Here is a 19,446-nt window from a genome sequence, read left to right as displayed (position 1 = left end):
CCATAGGTTTTGAGTCATCGTGTTTTCATTGTCTTTTGTTTCTAGGTATTTTTTGATGTCCTCTTTGATTTCTTCAGTGATCTCTTGGTTATTTAGTACTGTATTGTTTAGCCTCCGCGTGTTTGTATTTTTTACAGATTTTCTTCCTGTAATTGATATCTAGTCTCATACTGTTGTGGTCAGAAAAGATACCTGATACAATTTGAATTTTCTTAAATTTACCAAGGCTTGATTTGTGACCCAAGGTATTATCTATCCTGGAGAAGTTTCCATGAGCACTTGAGAAGAAAGTGTATTCTGTTGTTTTTCGATGGAATGTCCTATAGATATCAGTTAAGTTCAACTTTTTTAATGTTTCATTTAAAGCTTGTGTTTCCTTATTTATTTTCATTTTGGTTGATCTGTCCACTGGTGAAAGTAGGGTGTTAAAGTCCCCTACTATGTTTGTGTTACTGTCGATTTCCCCTTTTATGGCTGTTGGCATTTGCCTTATGCATTGAGGTGCTCCTATGTTGGGTGCATAAATATTTACAATTGTTATATCTTCTTCTTGGATTGATCCCTTGATCACTATGTAGTATCCTTCTTTGTGTCTTGTAGTAGTCTTTATTTTAAAGTATTTTGTCTGAAATGAGGATTGCTACTCCAGCTTTCTTTTGATTTCCATTTGCATGGAATATCTTTTTCCATCCCCTCACTTTCAGTCTGTATTTGTCCCTAGGTCTGAAGTGAGTCTCTTGTAGACAGCATATATACGGGCCTTGTTTTTGTATCCATTCAGCCAGTCTATGCCTTTTGGTTGGAGCATTTAGTCCATTTACATTTAAGGTAATTATCAACATGTATGTTCTATTACCATTTTCTTAATTGTTCTGGGTTTGTTTTTGTAAGTCTTTTCCTTCTTTTGTGTTTCCTGCCTAGAGAAGTTCCTTTAGAATTTGTTGTAAAGCTGGTTTTGTGGTGCTGAATTGTGTTAACTTTTGCTTGTCTGTAAAGGTTTTAATTTCTCCATCAAATGTGAAAGAGATCCTTGCTGGCTAGAGTAATCTTGCTTGTAAGTTTTTCCCTTTCATCACTTTAAATATGTTCTGCCACTCCCTTCTGGCTTGCAGAGTTTCTGCTAAAAGATCAGCTGTTAACCTTATGGAAATTCCCTTGTATGTTATTTGTTGTTTTTCCCTTGCTGCTTTTAATATTTTTTCTTTGTATTTAATTTTTGATAGTTTGATTAATATGTGTCTTGGCGTGTTTCTCCTTGGATTTATCCTGTATGGGACTCTCTGTGCTTCCTGAGCTCGACTGACTATTTCCTTTCCCATATTAGGGAAGTTTTCAATTATAATCTCTTCAAATATTTTCTCAGTCCCTTTCTTTTTCTCTTCTTCTTCTGGGACCCCTATAATTCGAATATTGGTGCGTTTAATGTTGTCCCAGAGGTCTCTGAGACTGTCCTCAATTCTTTTCATTCTTTTTTCTTTATTCTGCTCTGTGGTAGTTATTTCCACTCTTTTATCTTCCAGGTCACTTATCCATTCTTCTGCCTCAGTTATTCTGCTATTGATCCCGTCTAGAGAATTTTTAATTTCATGTATTGTGTTGTTCATCATTGTTTGCTCTTTAGTTCTTCTAGGTCCTTGTTAAAGGTTTCTTGTATTTTCTCCATTCTATTTCCAAGATTTTGGATCATCCTTACTATCATTATTCTGAATTCTTCTTCAGATAGACTGCCTATTTCCTCTTCATTTGTTTGGTCTGGTGGGTTTTACCTTGCTCCTTCATCTGCTGTGTGCTTCCCTGTCTTCTCATTTTCCTTAAGTTACTGTGTTTGGGGTCTCCATTTCACAGGCTGCAGGTTCATAGTTCCCGTTGTTTTTGGTGTCTGCTCCCAGTGGCTAAGGTTGCTTCAGTGGCTTGTGTAGGCTTCTGGGTGGAGGGGACTGGTGCCTGTGTTCTGGTGGGTGAGGCTGGATCTTGTCTTTCTGGTGGGCAGGACTGCATCCAGTGGTGTGTTTTGTGTGTCTGTGAACTTGGTGGGGTTGTGTTCCTATCTTACTAGTTGTTTGGCATAGGGTATCCAGCACTGGAGCTTGCTGGTCGTTTAGTAGAGCTGGGTTCTAGCGTTGAGATGGAGATCTCTGGGAGAGCTTTCGCCATTTGATATTACATGGAGCTGGGAGGTCTTTGGTGGACCAATGTCCTGAACTTGGCTCTCCCACCAGAGAGGCATAGGCCTGACACCCAGCCAGAGCACGAAGACCCTGTCAGCCACACAGCTAGTTGGGCCCCAAAGTCTCCGGTCCGGACTCGGTGGCATGGCAGTAACTTCCACTCACCCCCCCACCCCACCTCCCGGCGGCAGCAGCGGGGGTGGCTCCTTGGTTCCTTTCAATTATGAGCAATTTTATAATGAAGAGTCCGTTGCTGGGGTTAGCTTTGAGTTATTTCTTTTCATGATCTATGACACTCATAAAAGAATATCCATTTTAAAAGATTTTCAAAACGACCTTTATTACACGTCCCTATGTGCAAAGCTTTGTTGGGTACTTTTGCTAAGGGGTGTTTTTTTAAATATCATTCTTTCACCGTGTAAACAGGAAAGATTTGGAGTGGGTAGATTAGTCAGAGGATGGAACTGGGGAAAGTATTTGGGGATGGAGGCTTATCCTGGAAGTATAAAGTGAGAGAAATGACATTTCTTGGCTCAGTTCCCAGTATTGTTTGCCAGACACGTTTTGCCTGTGAAACAAGCAGCATTCACACCCGATAGTACCACTTTCTAATCAACTGGGAGTGAATTTAAGTTTATAGGTGACAGTGTTTTGGAAATTAAAATTCCAAAGGATTAATTAAAGTTAACCTTGGATACACTTGCCAAAGGAGAACAGAAAGAACAGACGCAACACTGAGGACCCTCACTAGTTTCGCTCCTGTCATTGTGTAAAATGAATAAGCTTTGCCAAAAGCAAACTTGTCCTCACTCTGTTTTGAAGACTAACGCAGCTCACCCTAAGACAGTGAATGTATCCTAAAATAACTGGCAGTGGGTTGTGAAATGGTCTTCTTCAACCGGGTGTGTGTCATTTGAGCAGTGTTACCAAATCATAAGGCTAGTTTTCCATGTCCCTAAACCTCAATCTTTTTAAGTTAGGCTACAGAAGAAAAAAAAAAATGTGGGAAATAAATTAAATCCAGCTGTGATCATTCTGCATACCTCTACATAACCCTAGTGGTGTTTAAGAGGCTCCGGGGTTTCAAGGAACATGTTATGAAAATCACTGCAAACTCTTTCTTGTTTATGTTGAAATTCCCAGGAAGAATTTGAAACTTCAGTAACTCTGAGGAAAACAGGAAAAGGGGCCTTTGGTCAACACTTAACCTCAGTTGTAGCTTTCAGTGGCAGAGTATCAGAAGAAATGACACGGGGCATCTGCTGGAAGAATTTGGGGAAGGATGTTTTTATATTAAAATTTAACATATTCTCCAAAATTGCTAGCTAAGAGGACCTCTATTGTAGTAACTAGTAAAGAGCTGTGAGAGTGGGGGGCGTAGACATTGGAATGTAAGAGAGAATCGGCAAGTTTAATAAGTTAAAAATTATGTTAGTGAGGACAAGAAGGTACACTTTTAGACATGGGGAAATACTGTCTGTGTCTAAAGCAAATCTACATGAGGTAGCTTGTAAAAATCAAAAGACTAGGGAGCTTGTTCACATTAAGCCCTGAGTCTGATTCTGAGCTCCAGCGCTGTTCTTCTTTCTGTTCCTTGTTTCATTCCCAAGCCCAGGCATAAATGAAGGGTAAAAGTGATTCTTCTAAATTCTTCACAGGAGGGAGTGGAAACACCTAAGACTTTGATTTAAGAAACTTTCTAATTTTTAAACTTATAACCAGTTAGGTAACTGTCCAGTTAACTGGTTTTTCATATATATAAATACTTGTCATTTTTAATAAGTTAGAAGTCACCATGAATCAGACTGTCTTTCTGAAATGTTGTCGGAAGTGTTTAAAATGTTTCCTTTTAGCTTTTTCTCAAACTGACACGGGAGAAGGCTATCGGAGGGAGCTTCCCAAGTCTCCTCCTCACTCTCGTGGTTGCTACTGAATGAGGAGGAGCTGCCTTGGCCGAGGACCGTATTCCTTATATGGACTTGAGCAGTGTGCTCTTCAGAGACCTGTGCTTGCTTGTATTGTGCCGGCTCAGCATTGGCTGTTCTCAAGGGAAAACACTGTGGAACGTCACAAACCTGAGTGAGGATTAGACATCATAGCAGCCACGTCCTAGTTCATGGTCGAGTGCCGACCCCTGACACTCAAGGAAGTCAGGATGGACGGCATCTTATTGATACGGACTGCCAGTGTAAGAAAGGAGAAGTTCTCCCTCCCAACCCACCACACCCATTGAAAAAGAAATTGATTGGCACTGAAGATTTGAAATGCAGAAGAGAAAGTTGCTGGGATAAGGTTTAAAAAAAAAAAATCCACACTTTGGAACAGAAAAGAAATAAAACAGTTAAATCAGTGATGGATAAAAGTAAAAGTGGGGGGGCTTCCCTGGTGGCGCAGTGGTTAAGAATCCGCCTGCCAATGCAGGGGATACAGGTTCGATCCCTGGTCCGGGAAGATACCACATGCCGTGGAGCAACTAAGCCTGTGCGCCACAACTACGGAGCCTGTGCTCTAGAGCCTGTGAGCCACAGCTACTGAGCCCAAGTGCTGCAACTACTGAAGCCTGCGTGCTTAGAGCCCGTGCTCCACAACAGGAGAAGCCACCGCAATGAGAAGCCCATGCACCACGACGAAGAGTAGCCCCCGCTCGCCGCAACTAGAGAAAGCCTGCACACAGCAACGAAGACCCAACCCAGCCAAAAATAAATAAATAAATAAATAAAAATTTATAAACAAATAAATAAAATTGGGGATGAAGAAAACCATAGGATGTGAAAAGGGAGGAAAAAATTAGAAAAACACAATATAAGAGACAAGGTAATGCTACAAACTTAAAAACTGCAATAATTCAGTTTCTTACTATGTTTGCCTTTTAAGTATTAACTAAATTTGAAATATTTCTAATGAAGGTCAATTTAATAATCTTACTGGCAACTTAAGTTCTTGGCTAAACTTCCTAGAGCTATTTATAGACAATTTTCCCTCGCCTGCCTATAAAAACACATCACTGGAGTATTTTTAACAGCAAAGCCTGTACGAGACAATTTACTTTCATGACCTGTCAGATTCTTGTGGCTGCTTCTAAGTAGCCTCATTTGGAAAAACCCTTGTTTGTGGATTTTTTTTTGGTCCCAAATTGGTGTCATTTTTACTTAAAAAAAAAAAAATGTAGTAGTGTATTCATTAAGCCTACACTACATACAGCTACAACTTCCTTTTATATAATTTCACACCACTGCAGGTATTTTGGTCACTTCCAGAAATAATTTTTAGATCTAGGTGACCCTGAAGAAGGATCTGCTTTCTCTTTAATACAAACCAAAGCTGCTGCTATGTTATTTTTCTTTAAGCTTCCACATGGTTTATAAGTAACAAGAAATAGGGAGCAAAAAAAGAAATACGTTTTTTATAAAATGAGCTATAGGGAGGGGGCGTTTTTGAGAGGTTGTAAAATACCATTCTTTACCTCCAGCCGGGAATATACTCACATCATAGAGATCAGAAATGGCAACTAAGTTTCCTTGCATGTGCCAATCAGTTGCCATTGATCACTTGCTAGTTGCTGCTTGGAGAATCATAAGGAGAAGGGTTTAGAAGTTTAGTTCAGGCTCAGTGAGAGAAAGTGATGTGATTTTGAAATCTTCAAGGATTTTTTCAAAAATGTTCATGAGTTTAGAGGAATTATGGTTATTTTTGGCAAGAAGAAATGTTCTTGTCAGTAAGCAGCACAGAGATGCTTACCTCCACCCACTACTACTACTAGAATACTACTAGTATTCTTCTGGATGAATAAACTAATTTTTAAAAAATCGAAGATCTCTAAGGCATTTGGAAGAGCTGTAATATTAGTTGCTCATAGCTTAGTGGTAATTAATTAAATAATCTAACCCCTAAGGTGAGGTCAGTTGAGCTGTGGGAATGAAATGGAACTTGATTATGGGAGAAGAGAAGGAGTGATAATTTGTGGGCAGGAGACATTAGAAGCCTTCCTAAAATGTAAAATATTTTTGAGAGTTTGGCTCTCTGGGTTGCCAATGTCTTATCTAGGTCACTGATGAAAATGTCAAATAGAGCCTGGCCTTGGTTTGACACCTGCTAAACATTATTTATGTCTTAAGACCACATCAAACCATTTGTAACCATTCTATTTATAAGTTTCCTGAGCACCCTTCTGAGTTTCCAGATATAAACTATAGTAGTGTTCTTGGCACTTAGCCGATAGATTTGCCTGAAAATACAGTTCTCTGATTTAGTATAAGAATCTTCTTTCATGGTTTTACTTTCCTCTGTAATTCTGGGATGGTGGAAATTGTATGTGACAAAGTTTGAAAAGACTTGTATTTCAGCTCTAGAGCTCTAGCTCTAGTTAATTGTGTAATTTTGTACAAATTGGTTAATCTCTTTGGACCTCAGAAATGAAGGTTAGCGCAGATCAGCATTTCCCAACCGATGGGCCTCAAATTCCAGAATGTCCTATCTACTGACAAGGGCCTTCAAATGCATATGCAACCCAGAATTGTCTGACTGAGTACTGCTACCAAATGTGAAAGGTTGTGGAGTTACTGTCTCCAAAGAAGACTTTTGAAAAGGGTGGAAAACACCGCCATAGGTTATGAACAAGCTTCTCTCTCTCTTAGCTTTTAACTCATGGATCCCTCCTCTACATTTGACAAGGATAAGAATAATCACTTCTATTTTATAGTAAAATAACCTTGAGGCATAGAAAAGTATAATCAATTAAGTTCTCCCATATTATATGATGGCTTTTTCACTGATGTAGGAATTGAATGCTGTATTTTGAGTATGTTTGTTTTCCACAGCTAAGTACCACATATGATCTTTATTATATTTGGTTCCTTTCTCTGATAATAATTAAACAAGCATGGCTTTGTGATTACGTACTTGATTTAATTAAAATGTCCTCTGGGTGATAGATTCCAATGGGAAGCAGGAGCAGAGTATGCAATGAGTTACTTTCATAAAAGACGCAGTTTGACTTTTGCCAGAATTGACTGGTGGAGTTTCACTGTCAGCTAACATGAGCTATGGAAACTTGGCTCTCCGCAGAGCTAGCCACATGGTGCCAGATACTCTTTTCACAGCGCCAGGAGATATCTATGATGTCAAAACTCACAGGATAGTTGAGCTCAGAATGTAGGCTATGTACTCAGTAGGACACCAAAGAAAGTTGCTTGGGTCATACAGACAAACCGTATTCTGAACTGACGTCTTTGAGAGATCAAACTTCCACTGATATTTTTAAAACTTTAAGCTTAACAAATCTTCACAAGGAGAACACATGTCGGGAGCTACAGACACACTTATGTCGGGTGTCTTAATTGATGAATGGCAGGAATTGTGGCATTTCTTAATTGTATGTAGAAAGATACACATTTTCCATTTCCAAGAGTTGGTGAGGTTAAAAAAAAAATCTAACCAAAAAATATGATGTTTCCATCTTAAAAGTGGAGGTTTAGTGGGATAACACATAAATTCAATGATTCTCTTCTTTCAGACCCCAGACCTTATGCTATAGGTAAGGAGTACACTGTGTGTTTACTTCAAGGGATTCATGAACTTGCTTAGGCAAAGAGCCTTAACTGTTGGCTGATTAAATAATATATTTTGTGTATTTGTACTGCTATGTACACTACTGTGGCTAATACAATATTAATTCATTAAAAGGTGTTATTGACACTCTATCTTTTTACAGTATTGTTTTTATGTTTATATGTGTGTGTGCATATATATATTTATTTAATCTACTGATCTTAAGAGTTCAAGAGTTATCACATGGGGGTCTATGATGTTTTGCTTATAAAGAGCCCTCACTTTGAAAAGGTTGGGATCCACTGTCTTAATGGATTTCAGGTAGAGTGACAGGCTGATGGAGAGGTATTTTTGGCAAAGGGGCTCTCTGGCTGTAGCTGCCTGTATGCTAGGATAAAGGGCAAAATGTGTCTTGAGAAGAAGCAACCTTAACTAGTATTCTACAGGCCACAGACTAAATTTTACTTGTTAAGAATAACGCTTAGTGTGAGAAGTGATTTCTCTCCCAAATCCAAGGTGTCACCTTGTTTCTAAGTTATGGGACCAAAATAACAATAAAAACAACAGATTCTAAATGTTTTATTCGATCTCATGCTCCCAGGTATTATACCTCTAAATCACTGGTATTTTAAAGTTAGTTAAACTATATAACAGATATTTGCTGTAAGAGGAAGAAAATGATAAAGTATTAGTTAGAAGAAATATTAAACTGCTATAGGTATAGGGGGGGTTATGCTTGAGTGAAACTAGTTAAGGCAAGTGAGGTGGCTACCGCCCTCTAGTGGTTAGTGGTTGTCTCTCTCCCTCTCTTTCTCGATGTCTCTCTCTCACCTCAAGTGCCCTAGACATTTCCCTGAGAAGTTTCCTGTTTCCTCTTATTCAACCAAAGCACCATAAATTAAAAAAAAAAAAAAAAAAAAAGGCAAGAAAAGAAAAAAGAGTTTGCAATCTATTGCCACTGTCATCTTCAAATCCCAAGAGATTTTATCCCCCTGGCTTAAAGGCACACTCATATGTATTCATATATATATATATATAGGTGGGTTTTGCTTGTTGCTATCATAGATTTTTACATTTAACCAAAAATATTTGTTGAATATCTACTATGAAACTACCTGTATGCAACTATTCACAGAAAAAGTATGAGATAATTCTTACCCTGAAGAAACTTTTAATATAGGAGAGGATATGAGCAAACATGAAATTTTTTTTTTACCATGAAGGCCAAAGAGTTTTATTTACTAGAAAAACAATTCTTTGGTTTTATATGCTTGACTCACTGGTCATTGAGATAAGATGATTTTCAGTGTTTAGCAAAATTTTAAAAAAGAAAATTATAGTGCTGGAGGACGCCCATGTTACAAAAATTGGCATAGGTGTGTGTGATGGGGGAGGAGGAAGACACAGCCCTAGCTGTGTCCCTTACTTACACCTCTTCTTAAACTGTCATATTTACTCGTTGCCTTGCTTGTAAGAAGACGAAAGACTGGTAAGACATCGCCGATAATTTTCATTCCTTTTCCAGGTCAATAAAGGACATTATAGGGCTAATTGTCACCCTAATGCCGTACTTCGATGTGAGCACATTGTCTTGTGCATGAGTATCCAGAAAATGTCTAGCCTCCCAGTGCATTTATACCTCATGATTTCAGATTCCTTGCTCTCTAGGGATAAAGTTGTATGTTAAGAACAGAAATGGAGGTCTTATAAATGTTTCTATAAGTATGTTCAGTAAATTCTTATCATGCAAGTAAAAGAATATAATTTGTACTAAACATTGTGTTTGATTGTGGACCCACACATTATAGGACTATGTCATGGCAGTCAGATAATACTGATAAAAGGTATTCTTAGAGATTTAAAATTATTCCTAAAGATTTTTAAAAGTTTGCCCATGTGTAGAATGAGTCTCTTTTAAATTTTAATAGGCTTAAAAAGTTTTCTTTTTAAAATTAAGACTATTTTGGGGGCATACATTTAAAAATATTTGAAAAAAAATTGATTTAGAAGATAACCTGACTTTGAATGCCCTCATGTAAGATTTCTGAGGAACTTAGTTGATTTTATAGTATAAATATGAACGGATCGTATGATATCACAGGAAAAATATCTAATGAAGACATCAATTGCATTAATATAAGTATGATATTCAGATCAATACTGTTCTCTGTCCTGGGCAGGTACATGTGAGATACTGTGCTCTATTCTGGGTATCAGAGTTTAATGATGTCAACTAATCACAGAGTTTTCAGAAGCAGAAAATTTTGGAAGTTGTATGGAGAACAGCTGAACAAAACTGGGGCAAAACACTAAAGATGATATTTTAGCTCATTTTAAATATATGTAAGACTGTGATGTAGAAGGACAGGAAATGGAAGAGGAAACAGATATTGAGTCTAAACCTATAGTTTAAAAATTCCACTTTTTTCTATATAAAATATGTATCAAATTCATACCTTTCTTTCTTCTCACTTAATATGTCTCCTCGATTTGGCCCAGTCTCTTTATTCTCAATGTCATTACTTTAATTTGGATTATTGTAATAAATGTGTATCTGGGTTTTACAGCTCACCCCTGACCTCATCCATCTTAATACTGTTACTAAATGATTTTTCTTAAAATATTGTTGGTGTCATGGAACTACAATTCTAAACTATGGCTGACCTTTAAACGGCCCCATTCATAGTTTATGCTGATTTCACCCTGATCTTATTTTCTATTATTTCTGATGGGCCATCTACTCAACTTAAGTTTGTTCCTCCACTATCCCACATATATGTCATGTTCTTTGTCAGTTCCATAACTGACAAAGTTATATCTTTCATTTACCCACTCCAAACCCTCTGTCCATAAATTTCTCCCTATGCATCCAATTCTTATCTATTCTTTGAGAGCCATTACATGTCATTCTTTTCTTGAGGTCTTCTTAAACTATTCTAACCATAATAATTTTGCATCATAATTCCCATAGTGTATTTTGACTGACATTTAATACTTTAAAAATAAAGTATAGTTACAAAATAATACTTATTCCATGATATTACGCATCATTTCACTCTAGTCAAATTTTATACTGTCGAGATAGATTTTTTTTAGTGATGACCCTGATTCATCCATGCCTCCTTGTACCTGTGGGCTTGGAGAGACTCCAAATGGATTTGGCCATTTGACATCATTCGGCCAAAGAGACAATAAGCAAGTGCAATGTAAAAAGAGACTTGAAAAATGTTGTGCACTGGAGCTTGCCTTCTCTTGCTGCTCTTTGGCACCCTGAGACCAACCATGTGAAAGAACGTAGGCTACCTTGATGGAGACATGTGGCCTGGTCATCCTTGCTCCCTAATCCAGGGTCAGTACCAACTAAACACCAGTATCAACTGCCAGACATATGAGTGTGCCTGCCCTAGAGCCACGAGCCCCCAACCAACCCAACCAACATATTGCAGCTGCGTGACTGAGCCCAAGCAAGACCAACAGAAGAATCGGCCAATAGGCATTGCCAACTCATAGAATTGCTAGCTCAAAAAAAGAAAGATTGTTGTCCTAAGTCACTACTTTTAAGGGTGGCTTGTTTTGCAGCAAAAGCTGCTGGATATATAATAATAGTTCTTTATCAGTCAGTTTTTACTTGGGTTCTAGATCTGCCTCAGCACCTATACTGTGAGTTGTCCGAGAGCAAGAACCATGAAATCTTTTCTGAAATCTTCAGGATTTTAGCTAATTGACAATGCATAGACAATTTGATTAAAATTTTCCTGTAATAATTAAAAAAATTTTTTTTGCATCATAAGGATGAAATTACCAATCTTTACACACAATGACATCACCTGCATTTTCTAATTTTAGGTAGAATAAAATTGTTTTAAAATATAAAATTCATGATAAGTGTAACCCTGGATTAGACCTTAGATTTTTAAAAAATTTCTATAAAGAATGATACTGAGACAATTAGCAAAATCTGAATATGGACTGTATATTAGATAATAGTAATTTATCAATGGAAAATTTCCTCAATTTTATAATTACATTATGGTTATATAAGAGAATGACTCAGTAAAAATAGTAGTGCGAAATTTACTATTACTAAATAAGTATATACAGAGAGAGGAACAAGAAGGAGGTAAGACAGAGAGACAGAGAAAACAGTTTGGCAAAATGCCAAGAATCTGGTGCGTCTTAGGTGAAGGGTAAAATGGGATTCATTATACTATTCTTGTATCTTTTTTATATATTTGGAATTTTTATTCAAAAAAAGAGGTAAGAGCCACTGCTCACCAAGTAGTTTAAACATTTTAACTTATAAAAGATATAGGTCACTGCTGTTTAAAATGGAAAGTCTGTTGGACACTAAGAATAAGCTGACAGTTACTCCATCAACTCCGCTGTCATCACTCATTATCCTAAGGAATTTGTTCTTTAGCCCGTGGTGAAGGATTGGAGAAGGAACAGCAGACCGTGTGCAATGAATGCTGTAGATTGAGTGGCTAGAAATAAGCTTGGGGATCTTCAGGCTTACCACATTTTGTAATATATGCAAAAGTTACCAGTAGATTCTAAAAACAAATGCTTTCCAACATTATTCCTAGAAATAGTGTAGCACTGACCTACTATTTACTCTAAGAGCATGTCCCACTGCAGTGAAGAGCTGCTTACTTTGCAATTAATAAATGATAAAAGAGGAGAGAGAGTACACTACAATTTTTTTTCCTTTGGGTAGGAGATACAGAATTGAAACTTAAAGCATTTAATGATTTCCTAAATGTTCAGAGTCCTTTTCTCTGTAGACTGAGCTATGGGATCATCAGGAATTTAACACAACGACCCCTGTTAAAATTTATCTGAAATTCCTTGACTTCTTTACTATTGTATATATGTATAAATAATAAAAACCTTCATTTGCTGGAAAAACTCTGGAACGCTACGGACTAATTTGACATGTTTACTATTTCAGGAAAATTTTTTACAATAGGAACTTTAATCTTTAATTACAAGATGTTATAGATACTGTTTTATTGAAATACACAATGAAAACAAGCAAAACAGTCTGAAATTAAACTCCAAATGTTTAATTCCAAATGCTGTAAGAGGGTGAATATTTCCTTTAGGCATTTTAGGCATTGATTTAAACATCTTTTGCAAAGTATTGATTTTAGTAAGAAGTATAGTTTAAAAAGCTGAACTAATTTTATGTTTATGTTAGATTGGACTCATTTAAAAATAGTGGCCTTTTTCCTAGATATTCTTAGATAAAAGCATTGAATTAAAACAAAGGGATGCTGGGACTTCCCTGGTGGTCCAGTGGTAAAGAATCTGCCTCCCAATGAAGGGGATGCGGGTTCGATCCCTGGTTGGGGAACTAATATCCCACATGCCATGGTGCAACTCAGCCCACGCGCCACGACTACTGAGCTCACGCACCTCAACTAGAGAGCCCGCTGCCACAAACTACAGAGCCCACGCCCTCTGGAGCCCGCGCCACAACTAGAGAGAGAAAACCCGCACGCCATAACTGTAAAGAAGCTGCAATGAAGAGCCCGTGCACTGCAACAAGCACCGCAACAAAAGATCCTGCGTGCTGCAATGAAGACCTGATGCAGCCAAATAAATATTAAAAGCAAAGGAATGTTAAGCTTTGCTGCAATTGACACTATTTGGGAATAAGAGATAAATACATAGGCCAGTAGCCAAAATATGCGTTAAGCAAGGATCCAAGAGAGAAGACTGTGGTTAAAATAGAACTTTCTTTAAAAGCATGCTATGCTTTTCATTACTGATGGAAAATAAGTTCACAGCCAAGATAAAATCTCCCTGTTCGTTATCATCTACACAGTGTGCTAAGTTCAAAGGCAAATGGCCCTAAAAGTGCTGGAATCATTACTTAGCATCTGTTTACAAAATCATGATCAAGACATACTGGCATGAGAACCCCTTTAACATAGACAAGTCCAAAATATGTAGCTCCAGGAGGAATAACAAAGAATTAGTGTACAAAGAGTAAAGCTCTCTTAAGAAAAAAATAAAGTTTCCCACTTAGATTGCAAAAATATTTACTCTATAACTTGAACTGGGGTAGAGGCAAAAAAAATATTTCTCTTGAAATGCTCAAAAATCCAATTTCTTGTATGGTTTTGTGATATTTTTCCCCTTGCATAAATGAGATAACTGGGTCATAATGCTTATTTTAAAATACATTTTACCTTTTCTAACTGAGCCCAGATTCCACAACCTTAACTATCCCTGGTTCAACTCCATTCCTTAGCACTCCGTCTTGTCATTGGTTGGAAGTGATGAGGTATGCCCTGGTTTCTTCCTATTTATAGAGCAGAGGCAATGACCCGAAATGACAGATGTGGCTTATGTTAGTTAGGGTTTAAGGGAAAGTCTTAAGCTCTAGGCTTGTGTGTGAACCTAAAGAATGAGGAGGGGGCTCTTCACTAACTTCTCTTCTCCTTTGCTTATCAATTTTGATTAATCAACCATATATATACTTAGGAACTGGCAAAGGTAAATTATCTTCTCTTACTTACTAAATAAGAACTTCTAAATAATTGGAAACCTCTAAATAGATGAAGCTTAGCACATCTTTGTATCTGTTATTCAGGGAGCTTTTTTCCTCCATGCAGCCTGAATCATTAATTGTTCAGTTTTTTTTTTTTTAATATATTTATTTACTTATTTATGGCTGCATTGGGTCTTCGTTGCTGCACGCGGGCTTCTTCTAGTTGCGGCGAGCGGGGGCTACTCTTTGTTGTGGTGCGCAGGCTTCTTGTTGCGGTGGCTTCTCTTGTTGTGGAGCACGGTCTCTAGGTGCGCGGGCTTCAGTAGTTGTGGCACGTGGGCTTCAGTAGTTGTGGCTCGCGGGCTCAGTAGTTGTGGCGCATGGGCTTAGGTGCTCAGCGGCATGTGGGATCTTCCCGGACCAGGGCTCGAACCCGCGTCCCCTGCATTGGCAGGCAGATTCTTAACCACTGCGCCACTAGGGAAGTCCCAATGGTTCAGTTTTAATATTTTATATTTACTTGAGAAGAAATAGTGAACTATTATCCTCTTTAAATTTGTTCATATCCTACTGGGCTTAGAATACCATCCTTTAAATGAAAGAATATGGGTTCTATTCATCTCAATTGATTATAAATCTTAAAAAGGTCAAGTTGGTCTCTGGATTATGCTATTCATTCATTCATACAACAGATATTTCTTGAGTATGTGCCACATGCCAGGCATTTACTGGCACAGCAAAGAATACATAGTAAAGAATACACATTCCTCACGCCTATGGGTTTGATATCTTATGTAGGATAAAACCAAGTGTGTAGACAATTATGATACAGCACTATAAAGAAGTATAAGTTCTAGGATGAGGTTAAGTTACAAGGTGCTATGAAAGCATATAGAAAAGCAATACAACTCAACATTTGACACCAGGAAATTTCCCAGAGAAAGTAATACCTGAGATAAAAACTGAAAGACAAGTAGGAGTAAGGATCTGAAGACCAAATGTGAAGGAGGGGAGGGGCAATAGAAAGATGGAAAAGCATTTCAGTGAGAGGTACCAGCATGAGCAAGGCCCCAAAGGTTAGAGATAGCATGATGTGAGCCTAGACACTGGGATGGAATGAGAAGAGATGAGGTTGGCAATGTCAAATATTGAAGATAATTTCCATCCTTGTTAGGATTTCAAGCTTTGCCATGAAAGCAATGAGCAGCCATTGCCGACTTTTAAAGTAGGAAACAGACAATATAAAAATCACACTGTCTGCAATTGGAAATGGATCAGAGCAGGGAAATACTGTTAAGAATATGATTAGGAAGATGTTGCAATGATCTCAGCAAGAATGATGGAGATTTAAATCAAGGGATGGAGAGAAGTTGATAGATTTGGGGGAGATTTAGAAAGTGGACTTTAAAAGACTTGGTAATTAACTGGTGAGAGACAGGGAGAGAGAAAGACAGAGAGAATTAAAAAATAATACGCACAATTCTTGCCAGGGCAACTGATGGATGGTAGAGATATTAATAGTTATAAATGTGATATGGAGCACAGGAGAGAAATTCACCTTCCAGATTAAGATTTGGAAGTCATCAGCATATAGACTATAATTAAAACTGTGAGCTATGCATATAACCATGTGGGGTATGTGTAGGTGAAAAGAAGAGGAGGCCTGAAACAACCATGAAGGAGACCAACATTAAAGGAATCAGTTGAGCGAGATAAACCTGCAAAACAAACTGAGATGGACAACCCAAAGAGACATGAGGAAAATCTAGCTATGGTGTCAAGGAAATCAAAAGAAGCCAGTGTCACCAATGCCAATATCATATGGGATTAAGTCCTATGAACACCAAAGATTATCTTTATGCTTATTAATGGCCCATACCTTGAAGATATTGCTTTCCCAGCCTTTCCCTTTGACTACCTACTTGGTCACATCTTAAAAGAAATATTGGAAGCTAAAAACTATGTATTCTATTAGTGAGTATATTAATGATGTCACTGTAATATGTGTATTGTTAGTTTAAAAAAATTGTAGTACTAAAAATGGAGCTACCATATGACCCAGCAATCCCACTCCTAGGCATATATCCAGAGAAAAGCATAATTCGAAAGGATGCATGCACCCTGATGTTCATTGCAGCACTATTTAGAATAGCCAGGACATGGAAGCAACCTAAATGTCCATCAACAGAGGAGTGGATAAAGAAGATGTGGTACATATATACAATGGAATATTACTCAGCCATAAAAAGGAACGAAATTGTGCCATTTGCAGAAACGTGGATGGACCTAGAGACTGTCACACATAGTGAAGTAAGTCAGAAAGAGAAAAACAAATATCATATAATATTGCTTATATATGGAATCTATAAAAATGATACAGATGAACTTATTTGCAAAGCAGAAATACAGACACAGATGTAGAGAACAAACATATGGATACCAAGGGGAGAGGGGGAGTGGGATGAATTGGGAGATTGGGATTGACATAAATACACTACTATGTATAAAATAGATAACGAATGAGAACCTACTACTTAGTGTAGGGAACCCTACTCAATGATCTGTGGTGACCTAAATGGGAAGGAAATCTAAAAAAGAGTGGATATATGTATACATATAACTAATTCACTTTGCTGTACAGCAGAAACTAACACAACATTGTAAAGCAACTCTACTCCAATAAAAATTAATTTTAAAAATAGTAGTAATCATTTTAATTTCAGCAACACATTTTCCTTCCCTTTCTAGATCTAAAGTTGTAATCAGGGGTGCATAATATATTAAATTGTTAGTTAGGAGTTAATTTGGTTATGAAACAGAGGGGAAAATCCTTGTGTGGAACAATAGAGTTATTAGGCTAATTATTTAGAACTCAGATTTTGGACTCAAAGAGAGGTGGGTTTGAATATATTGCTACACATTTAGTAGCTATGTGACACTGGATAAACATCTTAAGTTCTCCAGCCTCAGTTTCCTCACCTGAAAATTGGAGATAAAAACAGTATGTATCTTTAAGTGTTTTTGTAAATATTAAATGTGATAATTTATGTAACATGATTAATACATTAATTAAATAGTTATTTCTTAGTAACATCATTGGCCTTATTAACAGATTATAACTGATTGAGCTAAATATCAAATACTCTGGTGATTTTTGCTCTGGTGCTTGTGTTTCATAAAAACTACAAAAATATTTGTATGAAAATCAGTGAGGAAACAGCAGACTTGTACAAAATGTAGATCAGATATGATTGGGCGTGTTCAGGGTGGTATGGCCATAGACAACAATATAAATCAAAGGACCTAACAGACATATTCAGAACAGTCCAACAGCAGCAGAGTACACATTCTTTTCAAGTGCACATGGAACATTCACCAGGATAGAACATGTCAGGCAGCAAAACAAGTCTTAACAAACTTAGGAAGACCGAAGTCATATCAAGTATCTTTTCTGACCACAATGGTATGAAACTAGACATCAGTAATGGGAAGAAAATTGGAAAATTCATAGATATATGGAAATTAAAAACCCACTCTAAACAACCAATAGGTCAAAAAAGAAATCAAAAGGGAAATCAAAAATATCTTGAGACAAATGAAAATGGAAACACAATATACCAAAATTCATGGGATGCACCAAAAGCAGGTCTAAGAGGGAAGTTCATAGCAATAAATGCCTACACTAAGAAAAAAGACAATCTTAAATAAACAAACTAACTTTACACCTCATCGAACTAGAAGAAGAAGAACAAACTAAACCCAAAGTTAACAGAAGGAAGGAAATAATAAAGATCAGAATAGAAAGAAATGAAATTAGACTAGAAAAACAATAGAAAAGATCAATGAAACTAGGAGTTGGTTTTTTGAAAAGATAAACAAAGTTGACAAACTTCAGTTGGACTAACAGAGAAAGAAAAAGGGAAGACTCAAACAAATAAAATTATAAATGAAAGAGGAAACATTACAGCCAACACCACAGAAATACAGAGGATCATAAGAGAGTATTATGAACAATTATATGCCAACAAATAGAAGAAATGGATAAATTCCTAGAAACATAAGACCTACAAAGACTGAATCATGAAGAAATAAAAGATCTAAATAGACCAATGATGAGTAAGGAGATTGAATCAGTATTCAAAAATCTCACCAAAAATAAAATCCCAGGACCTGATGGCATCACTGGTGAATTCTACCAAACACTTAAAGAAAAATTAATACCAACCCTTCTCAGACTCATCCAAAAAACTGAAGAGAACACTTCCAATATCATTTTACAAGACCAGCCTTAGTCTGATACCAAAACCAGACAAGGACACTACAAGAAAACAAAATTACAGGCCAATATCCCTCATGAACATAGATGCAAAAGTCTTCAATAATGTACTAGCAAACTGAATTCAATAGCACAGTAAAAGGATTATACACCATGATCAAATGGGATTTGCTCCAGGGATGCAAGGATGGATCAACATACATAAATCAATAAATGTACTGTACCACATTAAAAGAATGAAAGATTAAAAATCATATGATCATCTCAATAGATACAGGAAAATCATTTGACAAAATTCAACAGCGTTTCATGATAAAAAACTCTTAGCAAGACAGAGGACCTTCAAGATGGCTGAGGAGTAAGAAGTAAAGATCACCTTCCTCCCCACAAATACATGAAAAATACATCTACATGTGGAACAACTCCCACAGAACACCTACTGAATGCTGGCAGAAGACCCCAGACTTCCCAAACAGAAAGAAACTCCCCACGTACCTGGCCGTGTGGGTGACAGGGTCTTGGTGCTCCGGCAGGGTGTCAGGCCTGAGCCTCTGAGGTGGGAGAGCCGTGTTCAGGACACTGGACCACCAGAGACCTCCCAGCCCCACGTAATATCAATCGGCAAGAGCTCTCCCAGAGATCTCTGTCTCAACACTAAGACCCAGCTCCACTGAATGACCAGCAAGCTCCACTGCTGGACACCCCATGTCAAACAACTAGCAAGAGAGGAACACAACCCCACCCATTAGCAGAGAGGCTGCCTAAAATCTCACTAAGATCACAGACACCCCAAAACACACCACCGGACATGGTCCTGCCCACCAGAAAGATCCAGCCTCATCCACCAGAACACAGGCACCAGTCTCCTCCACCAGGAAGCCTACACAACCCACTGAACCAACCTTACCTACAGGGGGCAGACATCAAAAACAACGGGAACTACGAACCAGCAGCCT

The 19,446-nt window shown here is 37.6% G+C and overlaps 1 protein-coding gene across 9 annotated transcripts in view; it reads left to right on the top strand.

Moving 5' to 3' along the window:
• The window catches only part of HPGDS (hematopoietic prostaglandin D synthase), a 167,286-nt gene that overhangs the window by 39,755 nt on the left and 108,085 nt on the right, over positions 1-19,446 (top strand). The window lies entirely within an intron of this gene.

The sequence above is a fragment of the Balaenoptera borealis genome (genome assembly GCF_965194805.1).
Source record: "Balaenoptera borealis genome assembly, chromosome: 4".
Lineage (NCBI taxonomy): Eukaryota > Metazoa > Chordata > Mammalia > Artiodactyla > Balaenopteridae > Balaenoptera > Balaenoptera borealis.
The sequence above is the reverse complement of the archived record's forward strand: the minus strand, read 5'-3'. Positions and strand labels throughout refer to the sequence as shown.